At 42.1% G+C, this 24,383-nt stretch overlaps 1 protein-coding gene across 2 annotated transcripts in view; it reads left to right on the top strand.

Moving 5' to 3' along the window:
• Positions 1–24,383, top strand: part of LOC129168729 (roundabout homolog 2-like) — a 147,885-nt gene that overhangs the window by 51,778 nt on the left and 71,724 nt on the right. The gene's annotated exons all lie outside the window — the stretch shown is intronic.

Here is a 24,383-nt window from a genome sequence, read left to right on the forward strand (position 1 = left end):
AAGACATCTAGGATTGTTTTTGTTTTTCAGTTTTATTCATTTACAGTAATCTTATTTATTACCTTATTTTATATTGGAATGTTACTCTACTATGTTTATGCTAATGTTTTCTTATATTTTCCCACCATATTTGGTGGACTTTGAATATTTTGAAGTGCCAAAGGGGTGAGTTTGGGAAGATCTTGGAACGGATTAGGCTGTTTACATGTATTTTACGCTTCGTATAACATAAAAACCCTATAACATAAAGGTTCTCGGAACGGATCATTCACGTTGTAGGGGCGTCTACTGTATTTATCCCTTTCTGATTTTGTAAGTTTACCTCGTTACAAAGACAAGAACAGGCCGTAATATGTGGTGGCTTTATATTAAATGAGAGAGACAGATTATCCATTTTAAAAATGCGGATAAAAACATGAAATAAAAGTTATGACAATTTGTAAACACGGTGGCCTCGTGGTTAGCATGTTGGCCACACAGTCAGGGTATCGGGAAGATCTGGGTTCAAATCTCCCTTGGGCATCTCTGTGTGGGGTTTGCATGTTGTCCTCGTGCTTGCGTGGGTTTTTTCCGGGTACTCCGGTTTCCTCCCACATTCCAAAAACATGCATGTTAGCTTCATTGGAGACTGTAAATTGTCCATAGGTGTGAAAGTGAGTGTTTGTCTATATGTGCCCTGCCATTGGACACAACCAGTCCAAGGTGTGTACCCTACCTCTCGCCCAAAGTCAGCTGGGGTAGGCTCCAGCATACCACCGTGACTCTACCAGGGCTTCCCTTGGTCACTGATTCTGTTCACCCAGGGCGTTGAGGTGATCCGGTTTGGTGGCTGCTGGATTGGGTCTCTGCTTTTTGCAGGTGATGGCTTCCTCAGGCTGTGATCTTCAGCTCTTGCTGGATCGGTTCACAGCCTAGTTTAAAGCAGCCGGGATGAGAATCAGCATCTCCAAGTCCAAATCCGTGGTTCTCACTCAGAAATCGTTGGCGTGTCATCTGAAGGTTGGGGATAGGATCCTGCCCCAAGTGGAAGAGTTCAATTACTTTTTCATCAGTTAGAGAAGGATGGATTGCAAGATCAGTCCATCATGGAGAAGAGGGAGCTGAGCCGAAAGGCAAAGATTTACTAGTCGATCTACATTCCTACCCTTACCCTTGACCGGTAGGACAAAATGACAGGTACAAGCGGCCATAATGAGTTTCCTCCGTAGGGTAGCTGGGCTCTCCTTTTGAGATAAGGTGAGAAGCTCAGTCATCCAGAAGGAATTCAGAGTAGAACCACTGATCCTCTGCATTAAGAGGAGCCAGGTGATGCGGCTCGGGCATCTGGTCAGGGTGCCTCCCGGACACCTGCCTGGGAGGGAGGCCACGTCCAACCAGTAGGAGACATCAGGGAAGACCCAGGACAAGTTGGAGAGACTATGTCTCTCACCTGGCCTGGGAATGCCTCAGAATCCGCCGGGAGGAGCTGGACGGAGTAGGCAGACAGTCCCAGCCACGAGCTATCTTCAGTAGGGGTGTCCCGATACAACCTTTTCACTTCCGATATGATATCGACATTGCAGCGTTAGGTAGCGTGGAATGTTAAAGAGGGCTTGATCGAGTGGTATTACTCGAAGAGAACAACAGTCAGCAACAGTAGTTATGAGAACAACTGACCCATTTCCTTCTTTGTCATTATGATGAAGATCTGACCTCGTGGAACTGCGTTATTAATGTTTACAGTATCGTGGCGATTTGATTGATCATCAGAGTTTGTTACCATGTCCTGCCCACATCGTATGGAACATACCATCTTATGGAATATACGTGATTTTCATTTGGACTCGTTTTGTAACATGGGTTCTTGAGACTTTTTTGTGCGGCCTGTCATGATTGACATCACCACCGAATTTTGTGGCATTTTGTGAAACTGGTGGCAGCTTAAAGGGGGGGGGCACTCAGTGAGTTTTGGGGCTTCGTGTTCGGGATTTCTGAATTCATGCATGTTAAGTCGTCACATACTGTATGTATAAAAAAACATTACAAAATAATTAAACTTGCCGTTTCAAGAAGGCCTTCGCATGTCGTTGCTCGGGTTCTAATAATAATTGGAAACTGACAAAAGTGATAACACAGAAACATTTGAATGCATTTGAGCTGAGTAATAGCAGTGACAAATAACCCGAGCTTTATTAACCTCTATTTACTTTTTGCGCAGGTGTACCTAATGTTGTGTCCAGGGAATTGAAATTTGATTTAAATTCAAAGTCGCAGTTTAATGGAAGGTTTCATGGAGTGGTATTTGTCAAAGCGTGTGTACTTGTTTTGTAGGGGCAGCTGTGTGTGCGCGCCTCAGCTTCCTTATCACCTCCTCGCACACCCGCTTACCTCGGAGCCTGAGCCTCCCCTCTTCTTCATGTCTCCTCATCAAAGCCACATCTCGCCTCGTTTGCAGTACGCCTCCCCCTTCCCCCCTTCCCTCCGCATGCCGTTCGCCCTCATGCTGCCCTCTTCTACCTGTTCTGGCTTTCAATCAAAAGCCACCTTGTACCCACGTTGTCCGAGCAGACCTCGCTATCATATCATCGCAGGGAGGAAAATGCATGCTGCTTGGACGAATTATGTCCAGGTGCTGTGGCCACCAGAAGCAGGATTAAGGAAGATGACAAACGGCTTGAAGTGCAGAAAATTTGATTGCAAACTGTGAGTTTGAAGTAAAAGCCCGGCAGAGTGCAAAAAAGGTAAACATGGTAGATAATGGTGTTAATGACAGAAAGACAGTAGCTATACCTGAACCCAGTTATGACACGGCCATGTTCAAGTCATATGTTGTGTTTGAAATAAGCAACCACCAACCTAATTCCCGCTGTGTTGCATAGCTTATTTTAACTCATTCAATCCCAGCCATTTTTCAAAAGACAATCCTTTTCAGTAGCGGCCATTTTAGACGGTTTTGACTGATGTTTCAAGGCACACAGAATATTGTGTTGTATGGTTATATAAACAAGGAACCTACCAAAAGAAAGATTAGACTCCCGTCTTTCATCAGAAAAAAAAGCTTGTTTCTACCTTTTTCCATTCTTTAGTAATCAGCAGTAGAACGTAGGTAGGTTTCAGGGAAATATCAGTTCCTGACTAAAACAGTGAAAAAAGCAGCTTTTTTGTGAAAAGACACATTTCAAGCATAACTTTCGCTTTAACATGAATATTTGTTGCCTTTGTGACAGCCAAAATGTCTAAACAACTATACTGTGTTGTTTTTTTTTTACATCAAAATAACAATTTATTCATAAATATGACACCATGAACTATTTACAGTTTTCAGATTTGGAACTGTACTATGTGTGTGCATGTGTGTGCACGGGTGTGTGTGCACGTGTGTGTGTGCGTGTGCATGCGTTAAAATTTCCCAACAATGGCAACGCTCCGCACGTGACACTCCTGCACGCTCTCCCACTTCCTCCTTCCTGTCATGTGTGATTCTTCCGTCCACATGATCTTTGCCGACCTCTTAAGAGATGCACTTCTGCACCCTAGAGGCCGTTTTAGGGCTTAAATTTCCTCTGAAGTCAAATCCATTAGTGGGGAGTTGCGTCACCACCTCTTTTAGCCTCTCACGCAAAAAAACATGAAAAAAAGATGTATAAATACGTTGTTGGCATCGGGCATTCGGGTTTCTAAAAACGTACGACTACGTCTTTGGTATTGGATGAGTTCATGAAATAACACATCCTGACACGGTGCAATTACTCTACGTACAACAGGAAATCTTGCCTGTGAATAACAGCCTATATGCCTATATGTTTCTTTTTACACGCCTCTGCATAACCGTGGTAAAGTGTTCACCTTTTTAATTAAGTGGGCCCACAGCTGGAACATCTTTGGATTTCTAATTAACAGCCAAGGTTTACATATGTAAAAAAAAAAAAAGAAAAAAGTCAAATGACAAAATGTCCCTTCTTTGTTTCCCTTTAGGCTGGGATTTTCGTAATAATTGTGCGTGTGTCATTCTGCATGTAGCACAGGGTTATCATATCTCCGCAAGAACCACTTTTCTGCTCAAGCTGATAAAAACATGTCTGGTGAAGGGTTCATTTTTCCCCCAATTGCTTTTGTAGTGGATGTCCAATTCCTCATCGCATAGGAGCCAGGTGGCAACATGTTTTCAAGTCACAGAAATGCAACAACCCTGCTGTGTTTACAGCATGAAAAGAGTATGCTGTGCTGTGAGTAGGAGACATTAAGTATATTTTGTAGTGCTTCAGATTTCAGAGATCATTATAGAAACTTCTAGCCAGGGGTGTCCAAACGTTTTGCACCGAGGCCCACATGCTGCAAAATGAAAGGATGCAAGGGCCACTTTGATAAGAAGTTATACTTTATCTATTTCAAGAACAAAATGCATCTGAGCTTTATGATATAGATGAAAAAGCCTATTATTAGTATATGAACTTTGGTCGTTTCTCTTTTTCCCCCCATTTTTGCAGTTTTTCCTTTTAATTTTCCAAATATTTCAACTTTCTTCTTGAATAATGTTTGTAAATTTTCTTCTCATAATATTACGACTTTATTCCCATAATATTATAACTTTTTCTTCAATCTAATTTCAGAAAAATTACAACTGTTTGTTTTCTCATATTACTTTTAAAAATAACACATTTTTTCTTCAATATTTCAACTCTATGCTACTAAAAGGACATTTTTGCTCATAACATCACAATGTTATTCTTGTAACATTTTTTTTCATTAAGATATGACTTTTCGCTTAATATTTTGATTTATTCATGTAAAATTACTGCTGATTTTAAGCATTTTTTCTCTTCACTTTCAACTTTCTTTTTGTAAATATTACTATAATTACTATAATGTGATTTCCATAACATTCTGACTTTATTTGTGTAAAATCACTGCTGATTTTAAGCATTTGTTCTCGTTTTTTTTTTTTTTTTCTTGTTAAATTATGTTTTTAGAATGTGATGAGGGCCAATAAAAAAAAAAAAACAACCAAACACAAATGGACCCCAGGTTGCACTTTGGACACCCCTGCTCTAAACCAACACTGCTGTCTAAAATACCACATTTTTCAATCCACACATGTATCATATTGTTATAGTTGCACATTACTTACAGACACATAGTGAGTGTCCAAGGCAGAAGCGTATTGGAAAGTTTTCCATAACAAAAAGCGCCCCATATGTTCTCTATCATTCCATTTGTGTGCCTAACAGCATCACAAGCGCAACTCAGTGAATTATTATGCTCACTAGATGGCGCCAAAAAAGGAACCACCACCCCACTTTAACTTAAAGGCAGCACATATTCAATTATATACGGTATATATACTGGTATATATAGATATAGACTATAATCTGCTCTTTCCCATTCAGTGGTGTTGAATGCGATTGCGAGCTCGGTGAACTTTCTTACCGATAACTTCCTTGTTGGACTCGCTGGCTTGTTCTGTTCATTTAACCTATTCTGCCTCCCGGGTATGTTCTTTATGCTAAAATACCTATAGGAAAAACCTCAAATATATTAATAAAATGAACTCAAATTAATCAATAAAATCGATCTATCGCCCAGGCCGAATCTCCCGCTAAGATCCTCGTGAGAACGCATCCACAGCCATTCATGTGATGCACGAAAGTTGTTATGTACATCATAGAACTCTTGGGCCAACATCTGTTTGTCTGCAGTGTGTACGTGTGTGTGTGTGTGTGTGTGTGTGTGTGTGTCCCTCCCTCATTGCCTGATTTGTCCCCCGCAGGGAACGGCAGCATTAATAACTGTAAGTGGATAATGCTCTAGCTGGAATTCCGATCAAGGTTTAATAAGAGCGTGATTCAGCTGTCGGCTGGAGGCACTTTGTGTTTGTGTGCATGTCTTACTGTACGTGAGCTATGTTGTGGCTCAATCCATGTGATGCTTTACTGACATCTGGACTCAATTACCAAGCCCAACTGCTAACTTAATGTGCCCTCAGTAATGCCATTAGGAAGATAAAGGTGCCCATCATTTTGTGGTGCCAAACCACTGTGGTTTGGACCCTTGCATTCATTTTGTCCTGACTTGCGCTTGTCTGTTTATGTTTGTGCGTGTTAGCTGTCCATCATTGTGACACTGTCCCTGGAGGATCCGACTCCCTGCCGTGCCGCACATATACGTCCGGTGATGTACGCGTGCGGCTCATGGGGGTTCATGAGGCTATGTCCACACGAATGCAGATCTTTTTCTGTCCTTAAACATGTAAGTTTTAGAAAAATCCGTTCGAGGTGAAGATTTTGGAAAACTCCGGCTTCGGCGTATGCGTGTAGACGGCGAATACGGAGCTTTTGGCTTGTTGCCGACAGATGACGTAACAACTATGTGCTGTCATTTCCACATCAGATAAGTACAATTGAATGTGTGCAATGACAAACATTACATTGCTGCATTTAAGCTTATTGAAATGACCTTTTGTGTGTTTACGCCTACTTCCGCTTTACATTGACACCATTTACATTATGGGCTTCAGAGGATGCTCCTGCTGCTGGTTTGCTTTCTAAAACAGCTAAGACGCTCCCACGACGCGATTTGGGTCAAGACCCGATCGGACCTCTAGCTGGTGGGACGACTTTGAGAAGCATGTGGTTATTTTAGAAGAATGGCGTGGGAATGTTGGCAAGGCGAGGACATTGCGATTGCGTTTGATTGAACTGCTTCACCCGCACATTGAAAGCTGCCTGTTATATTTGCCTGTCTTGTGCTGCATAATTATGCAATGTTAATTATGTAATTAATGTCGTGGAGGCAACCAAACAAGGACAATTGGTCAGACACACGGAATTATTTCAGCAATGATAGCAAAATGAACTACACCTCAGAGCATGGTAGTGATAATCAACATCTGCTAGATTTGAAGAAAGAACACACTGTATGTTTCATCCAGTTTTATATTCAATACATTTTGCTGAAGTAAACTACAGAAAAGTAAGGCTACTTCACAAGCAGTCCACATGTGTCTTCTTCTGTGAGCCGCCATGTTTGTTATGGCGCCTCCACAATCCTTATGTGAGACAGGAACACAACTTTTTTTTTTCTTTTTTCTGTGCATTCTAAAGATATAAAAACTGCTAACAAACGACAGGTGATTAATGCACGCAATGGGACGCACCTATTTCGCCCAAAAAGTCAGCTATGAAAACACGTCCAAAAAGCTCCAAGAAGGTTTAGTGGTTTTCCATCCATGCTGTGAGCGTGTAGTAACAGGTACATTCACGATAACATGTCATACTTGTAGTATTTTGGGAACTTCCTTCCTGGGTGCATTGATTTCACATAGCAACATAGAAAGGAACAAAAACACAGCAGCACTGGCGGCAGCTCTGCTATGTAGCATTAGCTTTGGCTAGTGGCCTGAGGCGTTGTGAGCGAGTGTGTGGTGAAACTAGCTGCTAGCCGGCTAGTAGCTAGCCGCTGTGGTGTGGCGAGGTGTCACTACGCCAGTAACGTAGTTCTTTGGGCGTAACAACGTTAATAACAATAATAATAATAATAATAAATAATAATAATAATAATAATGGGGTTCATATGCAGCTCACATGAAGCCTTGTTGGTGCTTTTTTGAAAGTTATTTCAGAAGGCTTTATAGGTGAGCATTCTTAGCTGCCTCTTTATCTGTTTTTATATCTTTAGAATGGTAAATGGTCTTTCATTTGTATAGCACTTTTCCACCTCCAAGGCGCTCAAAGTGCTTTGACACTGCGGGCACATTTACCTACTGATGACGCAGCATCAGGAGCAATGGGGGGGTCAGTATTTTGCCCGAGGACTTTTAGACACAATCACTGGAGGACGGAGGATCAAACCTGCAAGACGACCACTCTACCACCTGAGTCGTGCCGGCCCTAAATGCACAGAAAATGCACCAAAAACAGAAAAAGGTGTTCATGTCTCACAAAAGGACTGTGGATAATGGGGAAAATTCCCCAAAACACGCACTTTTCCTTTAAGCGTCTTGGCTGCAGCGCCACCATTACTTTGGCATGCGCATGGCAGCCTGTGAATGCTTACTGGTGTGCACAGAAATAGTTTGAAAACGCCGCCGTGTGGATGGAGATTTTCTTTGACGCCGGTGAGGGGCAAACGTGCGCTTTTGAAACTATCCGTGTTGGTGCGGACGTGGCGTCAGAGCGTCGCTTTGATTCCATACGAGCACGACTTCTGCAGCCTTTGCTCTAACAGGGAGCGACTGGTGCGCCTGAACAACGTCACACATTTCAATACGGAATTATAACTTGTGTGTTTTGCAGAGAGCGGGAATCATTTAGCATGCTAACTGTTCATTGCCATTAGCTCCAAACGCTGCAAGAGCCAACCTGACTCTGACATCTAATCCTCTTACTCGGAAGAGGACTAATGCGTGCAAAGTGTACAGCGCATCCGACAAACAGATCCATTTTTCATGTGCTTATTTCAAACGGCGCAGTATTGATGAGGCTCCTGTTTGGTGCGTCTCCCCGATCTTTGGACTCCCCTTCTGTTTCCATCCCCGCCCCGCCCCTCCCTTCCTGCCTGCATCCATCCAAGCAGATGGCATCCCTCTAACGGAGCATTGACACCAGATGTGCAGTTTCAGTGTCAACTCTGGGACCAGCTGGGCCGAGTGTGCCAGTGGTTCTTTTAATGAAAGTGGTTTTGCTGTGAGACGATACGTGTGTGTGTGTGTGTGTGTGTGTGTGTGTGTGTGTGTGTGTGTGTGTGCGTGCGTGTGTGTGTGTGTGGTTTACAATGGTTCATTGGCATGTGACAGTTGTGGAAGTGTCTGTGGGTGGGGTGGGGGTTGTGGGGGGGTTGAGAGCAAGCCACAGCCAGTTTCACCGCAGCTCAACTCAGCCATGCAGCTTCCAACGGCACAAAGCATCCAACTCACATCCACAACAAACTCTCGACATCAGCAGACGTGTCGCTCACAACCCCAATCTTCCGTGCGTACTTTTTTACGTATTTGGCAAGAATGGAACCACGGGGGTGATGGCTAATTAACGCATACTCCTCAAACAAAGACTACAAGCGGTTTAAGGTGGAGTTTTATGTTTTTATTAATACAATGGAGTGGAAACGTGATTGTCGGGTACTCCGTAATGAACATTCCCCACTGATACGATCTGGAGACCCGGCTAATAAAGTTGCCTCTACAATTTACGTCTTTGCGCTGAAACAATTCATTATTACGCGTCATTCTGCTGATCAATTAAATGATAAGGAAACAAACAGATCCTGTTTGCTTGGCTGTTACTCTGACTTCTCAGGATGAAGACCGATTTGACGAGGGGGGGGGAAATGTTCTCATTTGGAAAAAAAAGTGATTCTTTTGGGGGGAAAAAAAGGGAACATGTTCATGAAAGATACATGCAAGCGTACCTCCACGTTATCTCATGTGGTGCTACTTTGCTCTTATTTCCCAGTGAGCAGATTATGAGGTGCTACTTTAGTACCTACGCCAAACGGCTGATGGGGTATTTCCTCAAGCTCTTAAGCAGCAGTTTTTAGTCATGGCCTTTTTAAAGATGGGCTTCCTTTCATCCGTATTGTAAAGATTTCAGCAGCACAAGTCGTGTGGCATGGGATTTTACGACGTGCCGTCGTCTTCCCGCTATATCGTGGGTCGCATATCGCTCCCTCACGATATCACGGTTGTTCAAGAAATAATTAATTCATCAATGATGGCTGTTTGGTGGTAGACTATGGCCTTTTATTAGTCAAAAATATTGAAATACATGTTGGTCACTAGGCATCAGTAATCTTATGAGACATGACGTTAGATTACCTGACCTTTCACAGCGCATGGGCGCCGGCTACTGAGCCAGCAGAGCCCAGCCGACATGCCATGGCTGAGACCCACATGCCATTCTTTCTTCTCCTTCCCCAAGCCGTTTGAAACACTTTAAATCCACAATGACTAAACTGGAGAGGCACACAAGTTATCTCGCTAGCTTGCTATGCTAGCAGTAGCTGTCTGTTATGTCCCCGCAGTCATCCCGTAGCCTGCGCAATGTGACGTCAACAAAGAGTAACAGGAGTGTAAAAGTGACTATAGGGGTGTTATGTCATGTCTACGGGGCTCTAATGATGTTAGAAGCCATATTTAGAAAGTCACCAACAGGCTTTCTATGCTTCAACTAGGAAAATATGCTGTTTGTTCATTTTGAATCCTACTTTGCAGAAATGTACTTATCGGGTCTGGAACCAATTAACCGCGATAAACGAGGGAGGACTGTGAATTTTAGTAGCATAAAGTTGAAATATTAAAGACCAAAATAAATGTAAAAATAATGTGGGAGGAAACCGGCTACTCCGGGTATTAGCTAGTAAATGTTTTGAATAATGAATAATGATACTTTAGTAACATTTACTTAAGTAGGATCAGTAGCAGCACATTTTGAGAATACCAAGTAAAATCTACTAAAAAAAAAGTTCAGATGGTGAGAGAGGCACTCATGAACCCCCCCTGGTGGCCCGCCAGGCGTGGCTGCCGTTGGCCAATGACCTGCTCTGCTGGGACTAATGCATTGTGGGTAAAAGTTAAAATAGCTGTTGTTTATTGGCTCCTTGTCTTGGAGCCTGTAGTATTATTTATTATTATTTCATTTGTGTTAATTTGCTGCATGATGGTTTTAGCATTCTTTGTACCGCGTGAGTCAGACCGTTATGCGGAGTAATGACCTCCTGTGATTTCCGACGGTTTGACAAGATCCTCGAGAGCTCCCTTCTGAATCAGATCTGCTAAAGAATGAGCTACTGACTTGCGAGCCGCACCGTATTTCATCAATTTGTTGTAGTTCTGAAGCAAAGGAGGCATCGCAAGCTTCGACATGATCATAAATGAGCTACACCGCTCCGTTGAAAGTTTATGAACAATACTCAGATATTACATATTATATGAAGACATTTCTGTACGATGTTTTTAATAAGCAAGTAGGGATTACTTGACAAAATGTAAATCATTTGCAAGCACGGTGTAAGTAAAAGTTGTATGAGCTAAAGCAATATGCTAATAAATGTTCCTTAAGATGTTTTGTGTGAATCATTCTTAAAAAGCAAGTAGAGCTTACGTGAGAATGATGTATAGTTTACATGTTTACATGTTTTTTTCAGTGTATGCTGCCCTCACTGGAAAAAGTTTGGGCACCCCTGGCCTAGATGGCGCATAGCGTTGTATACGAGCAGTACCGAGACTGGGAGACAGGAATTACGGATGACCTGGTCGGCGAAGGCACCGCATTGCAAACAGATCCACACTGTCAAACACATTCGCACCTACAAGCACTCTGCACCATCTAACCTGCGTGTCCTTGGCTTGTAGCGAGATAACAGACAGGGAGAACGCAGTCACTGACATACATTGTGGCAGCGAATGTTGACACTTAACACCATATACCTGTATCACGTGACATGCACATACATGCACTGCACATCCTACGACACTGTGGGCACCAGGTTGATGTTGATATACAGTATTTTAAAATTGTACGTGCAGAATTTGACATCCAGGATTGCAAGCACATAACAAGATGCTAGTTTCTATTCTGGCAGCCAGGTAGACTCGCATTTATACTGTAGGCCAAATAATAATTTGCTGAGGGACAGCATGCTCCAGTGGGTGTGGTGTTCCATTGCGTCTCATCAATTACATTCCCCCGGGAGAAAACACTCGGCTGTTTTCTGTTTCTTCAAATGCTGAGCTTAATGGTGCTTCCTTCCAACGCCTCTGCCGGCCCAGTAATTGGCCCAACAAAACCCTCATCATTCCAGTCTTTGCACTGAAACAGGCTTTAGTAACAATAAAATTCACCCTTTATTGATCAATTTGACATTGCCTGTAAAAAGACGAAATGTCTCTTGTAAAGAGACCAACCTCAATATGCAATTTCCCACAAAACAAAGAGACATTATTTATGTTAAAATGTGTTTTAAAATGTGAATTCAATTACAGATTACCATTGTTGAAGGTTCTTTAATTACATTTTTAAATAAGTCCATTCATCGTGAGGCAAATACAGTGGAACCTTGGTTAGCATGTTTCAATTTACGACAACATCTTGCCTCGGTTTGCGTACATTTTCTGGTTAGCGTACAACATGGTGCGCGTCTTGTGCTGTTATTAATGCACTGCATGAGTCCAACTGAGTTCTTTGTGTGTTTTTATCACAAAAGGTCCTGGTTAGCAGCCTATTAGTTTGCTAACACGTGGTGTCATTACGCACTCCGTACCGGAACCATGTCGGTTCTGTGCATGCGCAAGACCTCCGTCACTTCCCCCTTTTGCAGATTTTTATCACAGCGCTTCTGTGACGTCACATGTTGTGGTAGTTATTATTTCTTTAATGTATGAACATAAATGGTCAGTAACCATACTTCATATATACAATATATTGGGGGGTTATTTTATTAGTGACTCTTAAATCTTAAAAGACTTTGTTCGATTGCCGATTGTTTCTATCGTCTTTATTCACCAAGGCTGAGCTACACATAAACTTACGCATTGCATGTAGCTCATGCGCAGATGTGCCGCAGATGTAAACGTCCTATCTGGTTAGATATAATATACATGAATAAATAAAATAAAAGAACACATAAAATGCAGCTATACTTCAAAGTAAACAACCACAAGCAGACTGCAGTGATGGATTATTCAAGAGCAGGGGTCGCCAACCCGTCGATCGCCATCCACTAGTCGATCTTTGGGGCTTTGCTGGTCGATTGCGAGAGTATTAGAAAAAAAACATTATTATATCAGTGCCCTCCCCTCCAACAGGCACGCATGTCCACTCAACACACCCGCTCAGTCCCCAAGACCTAGCCGGAGGTACCAGCACTGGCCAGCGCTAGCTAAAAGGTTGATGGAGCAGCGTGCAGAGGTTGAGCGACAGCGAGAGAGGGAGTGACAGAGTGCAGTGATGTGCCTGCACACAAAACAGTAATTATTGCACGTCAATATGACTCAAAATCTGCCTTTGCTGCATCACAGTTAAGGCACAAACATAACTCCATAGACGTGCACCTCAAACAAGTGTTCGAGCTGCAGCGGCGCTCGACCAGAGTAGAGTTGTGGTTTGCTCATGGAGATGACGCCACAAGCCCGACCCCTCGAGCTGCACAAAAGTGCAGCTCGAGGGTCATATGTGGCCTGGGGCTCACTGCAGAACCAAAATACAAACACACACATATACATAAATATACACACACTCCTGATGAAAATCTTAAGACCGATTGAAAAATTGCGAGAATTTGCATTTTGTATATTTGGATCTTAATGAGGTTTTAAGTAGAGCTACAAAATGCAAACACAAGAAGGGGGGGTGAGACAAAAAGCATTTGTACTTGTAATCTAAACAAAACAAAAAAAAATGAAATAGGTTGTTTATCAGCTGATCAAACGTTTAAGAACACCGACTTTAAAAGCCAAAATCTACTCAAAATGTTCATTTTCTGTCATCATTCCCACTGTCATGCCCTCCTGATGCTAAAGCTAAGAAGCTTTCTCTTTTTCAACGTGGTGGGATTGTGGAGCTGCATAAGCAAGGTCTCTCGCAGCGTGCCATGGCTGCTGAGGTTGGGAGCAGGAAAACAGTTTTTGGAAAGATCCTGAGCATAATGGAACAAAAACGTAAGGTGGTAGACCCAAAAACATCCCACCTGAGATGTTTTCTACCCGGCACAGTGGAGGGCGGGTCCATCATGATCTGGGGTGCTTTTTCATTGAGTGGAACACCGGAGCTTCAGGTGGTGCAGGGTCGTCAAACGGATGCAGATGTTGCGGCGGGCGTCCCTCATGACCGAGGGCCCTTGTCTGTGTGGTACCAGCTGGGTTCTTCAACAGGACAACGCTGCAGTTCACAATGCTGGCTTGACCAAGGACTTCTTCAGGGAGAATAACATCACTCTTTTGGACCATCCTGATTTCAATCCCATAGAGAACATTTGGGGATGGATGGCAAGGGAAGTTTCTAAAAATGGCCATCAGTTCCAGACAGTTGATGCCCTTGGTGAAGCCATCTTCACCACTTGGAGCAATGTTCCCACTAGCCTCCTGGAAACACTGGCATCAAGCATGCCCAAAGCATGCCAAAATGCAAATTCTAGCTATTTTTCAACTGGTCTTAAGATTTTGATCAGGAGTGTATATGTATATGTTTGTGTGTGTGCATCCATCCAAACATATCCCGCCAGCAATTGCTTGTGTCTGTATTTTTTTCAGTAAATAAAAAAGTAAATAATTTACGTAACCAAGAAAAGACGGCTTATTAATACTAATTAATCTAAATTATTCCTGGCCAATAGACACACAGGAAGATGAGGACGAGGAAGTCAACAGGGTATATTTTGCTTGTGTTCCGTTGGGGCGGTGGCGCTTTGATTCTCCTCATCCTCAAGATTAAGACAGGATTGTCAGTTTCCTTACGTCCGTTACCTCGAGAATAAGGGCTGGCATCCGCATCCACGCTTGCATCTGTCAGTCATCCATTGTACGACTTACACTTCTGACCTTTCCTCACGCGGGGAACGTGACACAGATGCTGTCTCGTCTCTTCCACGAGCTTGTTCGTCTGTCCACAGACAATCGGGTTTGGCACGTGGAGTCGCATGCAGATCAGACGGCAACGCTGACAGTGATTCAAAGGGAGCACAGTACTGTACCTCACCTCATTCCAAACTCATACTGACAAGCTGTTCATCATCGCATTGAGGCGCGGCTTCTCCACTCCACTGAAACACGAGTCGCCCAAAGTCAGCTGGGATAGTCTCCGGCTCATCCCCGACCCAAGGGACTTTCAACGTGTCCCACAGCCAACTGCTAGGGGTGTCACAACGCATGATATTGGCTTCACGATATTTTAACATTAGTCCTTCCTTGCAATATTGCGGTTCCATTTTCACTCCCTCATTATATTGCGTTTCTTCAGAAATGAATTAATGAATAAATGATTGCTGTTTTGTTTATCATGATCATAGTTGGCAGTCTGAGAGACTTCTGGTTGCTCCATTCCCACGAGACAGCTTTTCTCTAAACCACAGATATTTTGTTTTATTTCTGTTTTAATTTGTTATTAGATTCCGATGGTATGATAACCGTGAGCAAAAATGTCACGGTTGTCACTCAAGTCACAAGAAAACAAAGCTTCAGTGTCATCACGTGGCTCAAGAAGGGTTAGGATTAGGGTTAGGCTGATCCTAATGATAAACCTTGACCCTAACCCTAATTAATAAAAAGAAAACTCTTAACATAATGTGACTGTTTCATACTGCTGAATGCGCAGGTGACACATTTCTCCTGTTTTCCGGCAACTGAGCCGCTGAGACAGTTGTTGTTCAGTGGAGAGTAAGCGCTTTCTACCACTACCACCAATCCTGCACTCCTGTCTCATGTCAATCACATCTCCACATTAGGTGACCCTCACTGCCAACAAGGCAGCTAACGCCGGTGCTGTCTTTGACCAACTTGTGGCAACACAGCACACGCGTGTGGTTTCAACACATCAAATCCCAGTTCCGGCTGCGAGGAATAACACCGGATGTGGCAAAGTATATCCACGTCGTGGCCACGCTGGACCTCCACTTTCTCTCATACCGCAGGAGCCGTATGATGGGCACGTTTAGTGGTTTTGAAACTGTGACTTTTTCATACCGTGGTATAACATGAAAACGGTAACCGGCCCATGCCCTCTTTAATCTTGCAAGATCTCGTGAAACTCCTGCTGGGTATGTGTTTTTTGTTGTTAATTTTCCTGTCAGGACAAAAACTGAATAATGTATTACACACACTTCTCTTCAGGCCCCCTGGATTCACAGTTTATTATGTCGGAAAGCGGGCTTGGAGCAGTCTGCTGCCTTTAGCCCACTTGGCAGCCTGGTGGCGGTTGCTCATCTGTCCCCAAACCAACATGAGAGACTGGCAGATCTGGATGAGGATTAAAGGGCCTCACACTAACATCTGGCCTGAGATTAGCCATGTCAGTGTTTACAGTTATTTTGTCAACTTGCGCACCCCTCTTTGCACAAATCATTGGACTTTGAAGTCAACTCCATCTTGAGAGCACTGCATCCATTTCATTCAGGGATGATGGGAAGCTGGATGCAAAGAACAAATGGTGGTTCTTTCTTTGTGGTACACGTGGTTGTCTGAATGAGAGAATGGGACGGTGATTGTTGGTGCTGTCTCGCAGCGGAGCTCGTCACCCCGCTGCAGTCGATGAAAGGAAGGTTGAATTTTTCATACCAGTCTGTCAACACAAATGCCATATTTGACAGTGGTGCCGGGCGCTATAGATGCCTTATGAAATTGAAGACTTAGAAAGACATCCTGGGAAGGTGTCGGAGAAAAGGTCAAACGATGACTGCTCTTTTACCGCCTCTGGAAAAAAACAGGATGTGTGGTGGCCTGGTGCTTACCAGAGGGGCAGCGCAGGGATGTGATTAACAGAGATTTGGGATGAATCATCTCCTAAGCTGCTCACTGGAGCATTGGTGTTGGGGACTGGCGAGTAGATGGGAGCAGCATTGAGTTACAAATAGGGTTGAAAGATAGGATGCTTATTCTGATGCTGACTTGGGAACGTAGAGAGTAGCAGTAATAATTAGTTTGATACAGTTTTATACGAGAACATGGAACTATGAAGAATTACATTTGTGTTTTATTTGGGTGGTCGTTTGCATGAGGTACAACAGATTTGCAATACGAGTTCATTCATTCATTGATTTTCCACGTCGCTTCTCCTCATTAAAGTTGCGGGGGTATGCTGGAGCCTACCCCAGCTGACTTTGGGTGAGGGGTACACCCTGGACTGGTTCCAATCACAGGGCACAAATAGACAAACAACCATTGACACTCATTCTTACTTATTAATTAATTAACTTAATGCATATTTTTTGGGACGTGGGCGCACGGGGAGAACATACAAACTCCACACAGAGATGCCAAACGAGATATGAACCCGGATCCGGAAGACCTCCTGACTGTGTGGCCAACATGCTAACCACTAGGCCACGGTGTGGCCTGCGATAAGCGTGACAGTTGGAATTATTTAATTAGCTTCAGCTCCACGATGTTCTTATTAAGTTACTAAAGGAATTTGAAATCCTAAAATGTAAAGATAATGTAAGCTGATAGAATCAGAGTCATGGCGTGGCCTTCAGCCTGGTCGCCAGGCTCACGTGAGAGCAGGGCTGTTGAACTCAATTGTTATATTTGTAAATAAATTGTTATTTTGATTTTTGTATTTTTTAGTTTGTGGTGCAGTTGTTTAGATATTTTGAGTTGCCACAAAAGCAACAAAATTGTACTGATATTTTCCTGAAACTTACTTGTGTTCTACTGCTGATTAATTAAGCACAGAAAAGGGTAGAAACAAACTTTTTTCTGATGAAAGTCGAAAAGCTCATCTTTCTTTTGGTGGGTTCCATGTTTCTATCGCCATACAATACACTATTCTGTGTGCCTGGAAAGATCCGTCAAAAAATGGCCGCTACTGAAGGGGTTGAATTTTGAAAAATGGCTGGGATTGAATGAGTTCAGGCGAATGTTTGTTTACAGTTCCCTCATAACGTCCCGGTTATTATTGTGCACCCCAGTACATTGTTGATGTTTGATCCTTTCAATTCACTTGAGGCTCAAAGGTCAAGTCAGTGCAATGCATGACATGTTAGGAGTTTACATGGACGTGTGGCGCTACCACGTTCATTTGTTTTGAGTTTAATGCCTGCAGAAGTGAAGGAGCAGTGCATGGTGGCAGGAATTCATTGAAATGCTCTTATCTCCATACCATCCAAACATGCGCATATTGTGGCCCATCTGCATGTTTCTGTGCAAAGCTGGCTATGCCCGGGATGTTGTGTAAACACAGCTCAGCGCCACAATCTCTGGTGGCCATCATGGGATGTGTTTGATCATGCTGGATGATGCAGATGCACAGATCATCTGTGGCAACCCACCCCCCACACCCCCCAACAATAATTAAGGCAGCAGGGAAATATGATATTGGCACACGCATACCAGCAGAGAAAAGGGATGACGCATTAAAGGTGCAGAAAAACAGATGACGGCGTTTTAGACCTTCAGGTTCTGCATTTAGATTTCTTTAAAAGCCCGGTTCATTACAAAGTGATGACGACGATGACGACCACGGGACAGAGCGGCATGCATAATTTGGCTTTGAGAGGAGCGGAGTGCATGTAAGACAGCACTCTCTCCCGCGGGTGACCACTTCTTCAGTGAAACAAGGCAGATAAAAGGCTAGGTTCTGATCCCTGACTCATTCCCTGGCTCATGTTGTACATCTCTGCAATATTGCTGGAAGGGTGGATGATCTCCATTGTCTACCAGACCTCCGCTTGCGCTTTCTCTTTATGAATACGGGGGGAGTATGTGCATCGTTTTCATGTTTGCGCTCTGAATAGTAGGACAGAAGTTTATTAGGGGCGGTTAGCCTTCCTAAATGCAAAAGCGTGACCTTTTGCGTAATGCCGTGCAGACACATATGCGCTCACATTAGCAGGTAGATGAGATGGTTTGGGAGGCGAGCAGAAGCAGATTTACATAGGATGGTCTTGGAAAAATACACGCAGACAGGATTAATTAATTATAGATGTGGTCTGAGGGAAGGCTGTTACAGTAACTGGCGGCATGCGAGGATGAGGGGAAAACGGGAGGGTGGGGAGCGGGAGAACCTATATGCCATCCGCGACTTCAATTTTCATTACATGACAGGAGAATGAAGTTAATTAAACATGACAATGGTGCCGCGTTTATTGTTAACCCTTCACGGTGGCTGAGCGGCTCCACGTCCAAAGGCCAAAGAATGCATAAAAAATGTGTTGTTTTCTGCCTTAAAGAGTAGATCCACATTCGCATATGGAAATGAATGACTCAGTGAGTATGATGGGCTCCATGTGGGTCAGACATGTGATGTTATGTTGACTAAACAATGTTACTTTACTGTATTTTACCAACTATAAGTCACATTTTGCAGTATTTATGATGGAGCTCTCATCAAAGCAAGCTTTTTTTTTTCTTTTAGGCGTGTCATCCTAACAACATTAAATTCACAAGAGAAGAAGCCAAAGCCAGAGGGAGGGGCAATGGTTACACTAACAAGGAGACAAACTGTATCGTATATGGATACAATGAAAACGTACCTTTTTTTAAATCATTCAATCCCAGGCATTTTTCAAAATTCAACCCCTTCAGTAGCGGCCATTTTAGATGATTTTGACTGATCTTTCAAGGCACACAGAATATTGTGTTGTATGGTTATATGAGCATGCAGCCTGCCAAAAGAAACATTAGACTCTCATCTTTCATCAAAAAAAAAAAGTTGGCTTCTACCTTTTTCCGTTCTTTAGTAATCAGCAGTAGAACATACTGTAGGTAGGTTTCAGGAAAATATCAGTTCCTGACTAAAAAAAGGGAGAACAACAGTGTTTTGTGGCCTGAGGCATTGTGCGCGAGTGTGTGGTGAAGCTAGTCGCTAGCCGGCTAGTAGCGAGGTGTCACTACGCCAGTAACGTAGTTCTTGGGTGTAACAATATTAATAACAATAACAATAAGAATGTGGCTGTAGCTTGGTTAATATGCAGCTCATCATGGAAGTGGAGCCTTGTTGGTGCTTTTTGAAGGTTTTTTCAAAAGGCTTTATAGGCGTAAAGGCGTGTCACAATACTTGCATTAATTAGTTGCCTCTTTTTATCTGTTTTTATATCTTTTGAACAGACGTGTGTTCATGTCTCACATAAGGATTGTGGGTAATGGACAAAATTCCCCTAAAAATGCAGTTTTAAGGTAATGTCTCAATGTTTTGTGTAATTACATAACGTTTTGTACTTAAATGTTTGTGTCGTAGCTCACTAACAGGACTTTTTCAGTAATGATCAATGATTTTTCCTCTACAGTCGTTCCCCTCTCCTCTGGCGTACCCCAGGGTTCAATCCTTGGGCCTACCTTGTTCTCACTCTACATCTCCAGACACATTTTCATTTTTATGCTGATGATCGACCTACCAGCAATGCTGAGTGAGAAGAACGTACTAGATCCCCTCCATAGCTGTCTGCATGACATCGTTAACTGTTGCAGAATTTCCTTGAGTTAAATGAAGGAAAACAGAGTTCATTGTTTTTACTCCTGATTCGCTTCACAGTGCACCCGATTTTAACACTCCTACCCTCTTTTTGTTCCTGCTGTGAAAAACGTGGCTGCAATATTACTAGGGAGCGTTTACGGAGATGTTGCGAGGGACAACTGTGTATGCTTATTTTTTTCTCCCTCCTGTATTCCACTGTTGCTGTTGGTATTACTGTGGATGAGGTGATGTACATCTGCTGGCTTTTTGAAGCCTTCGGGGACGCTGTGTAAACGCTCGTCGTCTCCCTGCTGATCGTCGTCGTGACTGATTGCTGATGACTTTTTTAGGGCACAAGGATGTTAAGTTGTTTATATATTCAAATAAAAAAAAAGAATCTAGATAGCCGCTCCTCCCCCGATTGTGTTGGCATATCTGTCTACGTTTTTGTTTCCACCACCCTGAGCCGGGATGATGTGTTTGTGGTCATCAGCAAAGTTTGCGATATAAGGACAGGGCAGCTGTTTTTCTGTTTGTTTGTGCATGTGTGTGTGTGTGTGTGTGTGTGTGTGTATGCATTAGTGTGCATGTTGTGCTTGTGACAGATATGGGACATCCTTGACTGCAGTTGAGAAAGTGACACAACCCTACAGGCTATGGCGTTAAAAAAAACAAATCTTCAGCAACTCCAAGCACAGTTTAATGTACGAGTGTCGTATGAAATCTCTCAGCTGCTCTCACGCATTTTGCCCGACTGGATCATCACTGTGCCTGACAACAGACTCTGTTAAAGTGCACACAAAATGCATTCTCTTAAAAAAAAAAAAAAAAAGACGTCTTGATTGCTGTGTAAACCTGCCAGCTTTGTTTGCAAGCTGCATAGCAATTCTTTGCATGTGATTCCCAAATTGAAATGCAGCCATCTGTTATATGCGGCAACTCACAAGGTGTCTTCATCTTTCCTCTTCGCTCATACATTATTCTCTTTCTTTCTGCCTCTGCTGGGTTGCCATACCACACTGCACCATTGGCTGGGCTGGGAGGGGTGAAGCTGCATGGGCACACACACACACACACACACACACACACACACACACACGATGCAGTCAGTCACACATGAGCGTGCTTGGGTAAACAAGCAGATCAGTAAAGCAAAAAAAAAACCTGCATATGTTTTATAAATTAATTGGGTGGTACGTGTCTCAGCCATCACCATCTGTTTCTCCACACATGGCTATTTACCACTTTGTGTTATGCTAAATGACTGAATAGTAGAGATGCATGATATCTTTTTTTTATATAGTAAATAAATAACTTGCTTCTTAAGATTGATATACTTTTGTACATCTATTTTTTGAAATGTAGATTTAATTGTACTTTGTGCACACCTGGAGGTAAGGAGGACTGGAACAAATTAGGATTTGACCAACTGTACCTGTTGATTAGTCCTAATGAAATATGATGACATCACTACTAGCACATCACTGCTACCAGGACAACCAGAGTTTAGAGGGGGATGAGCCGCCTGCTGTGGCCCAGAAAGGTGCACTGTATTCGGGCACACGCTCCGAGCAGCTGGTGTGCTACCACGGAGGTCTCTGGCAAACCTTTTGCACTTTTCAAACGCTGGCGTTTCAGGTGGCTGATAAGATTTTCTTATATTCTTGATGGTTTTTGTCCACCCCCTCATCACGGAACATTTGGTACAACCAGCACGCAAAATGTCTTCTTCTGAAAAGTGAATGTTTGTTTCCAAGTGATCTCAGGGCAGTGAACATAGTTAGCGACAGACCGTTAACGTCACAGGCAGGAGAGAAAAGGAGCGCTTGATTTGCTCACCCGCACAGTACGGGTAATCTTGCCTCATTGGTGCATTTTTTAAATGATCATTATTGGATTATTGGATTTATCGGTATGACGTCATAATTCTCTCATATTGACTTGATCATTATTGTGCACCACTACTGAATATACTTTAAAATTAATAAAGGCTAATCCTTTATGGCAAAAAAGAAAATGATTGCAGCTCTTTAAAGGTGCATGAAGTAATTAGTTCTTCACAACATACATGGGCCAAACAAATTAAGAAAAATGTCACATTCAGACAAAACAATTGAAAGTTACAGCATAGACTACCAGTTTACGACCTTGTCAATACACTTTTTAACATGATTACAGCCTTCTAGACATGAAATAGCAGCCCTATAGTCACCTTTACACCCCTATTACCCAATATAGTAGACATAATAAGGCATAAATAAGACGTATAAAACATAGAAAACCTGTTTACCACCATCTACATAAACTTTTTAGCATTAGAGCCCTCTAGACATGAAATAACACCCCTATAGTCACCTTTACACTTCTATCACCCAATATAGTAGGTATAATAAGAGAAAATAAGACATATAAAACATAGAAAACCTGTTTACCACTTTCTACATAAACTTTAACATTATTAGAGTCCTCTAGACATGAAATAACACCCCTATAGTCACCTTTACACTTATATTGGCCAATATAGCAGACATAATGAGAGAAAAAAAGACTGTTTCATGTGTTGCTGTAAATGTGTTCCGGTGCTAGGTGAGCTTAGTGGGGGGGAGGACAGGAAGTGATCTATTTTCAACCGAATTCATGCGTTCATGCGTTCGTTTTTTAGTGCATGCTGACGTACTGTGTATGTGTGTGTGTGTGTGTGTGTGTGCGTGTGTGTGTGCATGTGTAGGGAGTGGAGGTTGTGTGTGGGGGTGAGGAGGTTGTAGATTGAATCGAGAGCTGTTCAAAGTGTGAAAACAGGCTTCAATATGAAGTCTTTTTGAAGATGAAGGTCTTTTAGCTGCCTTGAAAAGCCTCCACAGACCGATGTCTGATATGACATGCGATATTAAAAATGGTAGACGCACACGAACAAACAAACCTTTGACATATCAAAACATTGGCTGGGGTGACCAGAACATCCTGCTAAACATCTTTATTTGCTTTGAGGTGTTTGGTCTGGTTCCATGTTGTTGGTCATGCTGCCATAATCATCATCATCGTCATCGTCGTCATATAGCTTCAATACTAGAATGAATGGATGATTATTAATCCATTATCCAATTTATCCACAACTTTGTTGGTACTCAATCCATTATTTTTTAATACAAATATAAATGTGTATGTTTTCAGATGTTGTGTTTTAGGCAAAAGAAGATGTTGGCACACACCAGCTTTAACTTTGGAAAACACAGATGGACATTTTTTTTCCTGATATGTTGCGTACCAAACCATTTGGTCCATCTCGGGTAGGGGTGTCCAAACATTTTCCAGCGAGGGCCACAAAGTGAAAAATGAAAGGACGCAACTTTGCCACTTTGATATTTTGTAAAGCAGACCCCAGCATGCCCCATGTGAGGACAAGGGGTGTAGAACATGGATGGGTGGATATTTTGTAAAGCAACACATGTAGACATTCTAAGACGTTCTAAGCTTTGTCGTATATCAGCTTCACACTGCTCTTTTTACATTTTTGCTGTTTTGAATTGTTTCAAATATTTCAACTTTTTAAAAAATAATTCTTATGATTTTTTTTCTCATAATATTTTGACGTCATTACCATAATATTTTTCCCCAACCTAATTTTTGTTTTGTTTGTTTCTTATAATATTCCAATTTTTAACAAATATTTTTCTTTCATGTTTCAACTCTGTGCTCCTAAAATGACATTATTTTTATTTTGTTTATTTTCATCATATTGTGACTTTTTTGTCATAATATGTTGACTTCATTCTCGTAAAATTACAGCAGTTTTTTTCATTTCTCCATTGTTTTTTTTATTTTTTTTATTTTTCCAGCTATTTCAATTTACTTTTTAATTTTTTTGTCACATGATATTATGACTTCATTTCCATGATAATTTCACTTTATTCCCATTAAAACTTTTACCTAACCACATTTTCCAAAAATTACAGCTATGTTTTGATTTTCCTCATAATATGACACGTTTATTTTTGTAGAATTATGACTTTTTTGTGACAATACAACTTCTTTCTTGAAATATTTTGACTTTGTCGTAAAATGATGCATTTTTTTCCATGTTTGCTGTTTTATTTATTTTGCAACTATTTCAATTGTCTTGATGTTCTTATTATTATGACTTTATTGCCGTAATATTTGGACTTTATTCTCATAACATTACAATTGTTTTCCAACTCTTTCAACTTTCTTCTTATAAATTTTGACTTTATTTTCAGAATTTTTTTACTTTATTCTTGTGAAATTCTAACTTTTTCCACAACCTAAATTCAAAATATTAGAAATGACTTTACT

This window comes from Dunckerocampus dactyliophorus, chromosome 16, assembly GCF_027744805.1.
Source record: "Dunckerocampus dactyliophorus isolate RoL2022-P2 chromosome 16, RoL_Ddac_1.1, whole genome shotgun sequence".
Classification (NCBI taxonomy): domain Eukaryota; kingdom Metazoa; phylum Chordata; class Actinopteri; order Syngnathiformes; family Syngnathidae; genus Dunckerocampus; species Dunckerocampus dactyliophorus.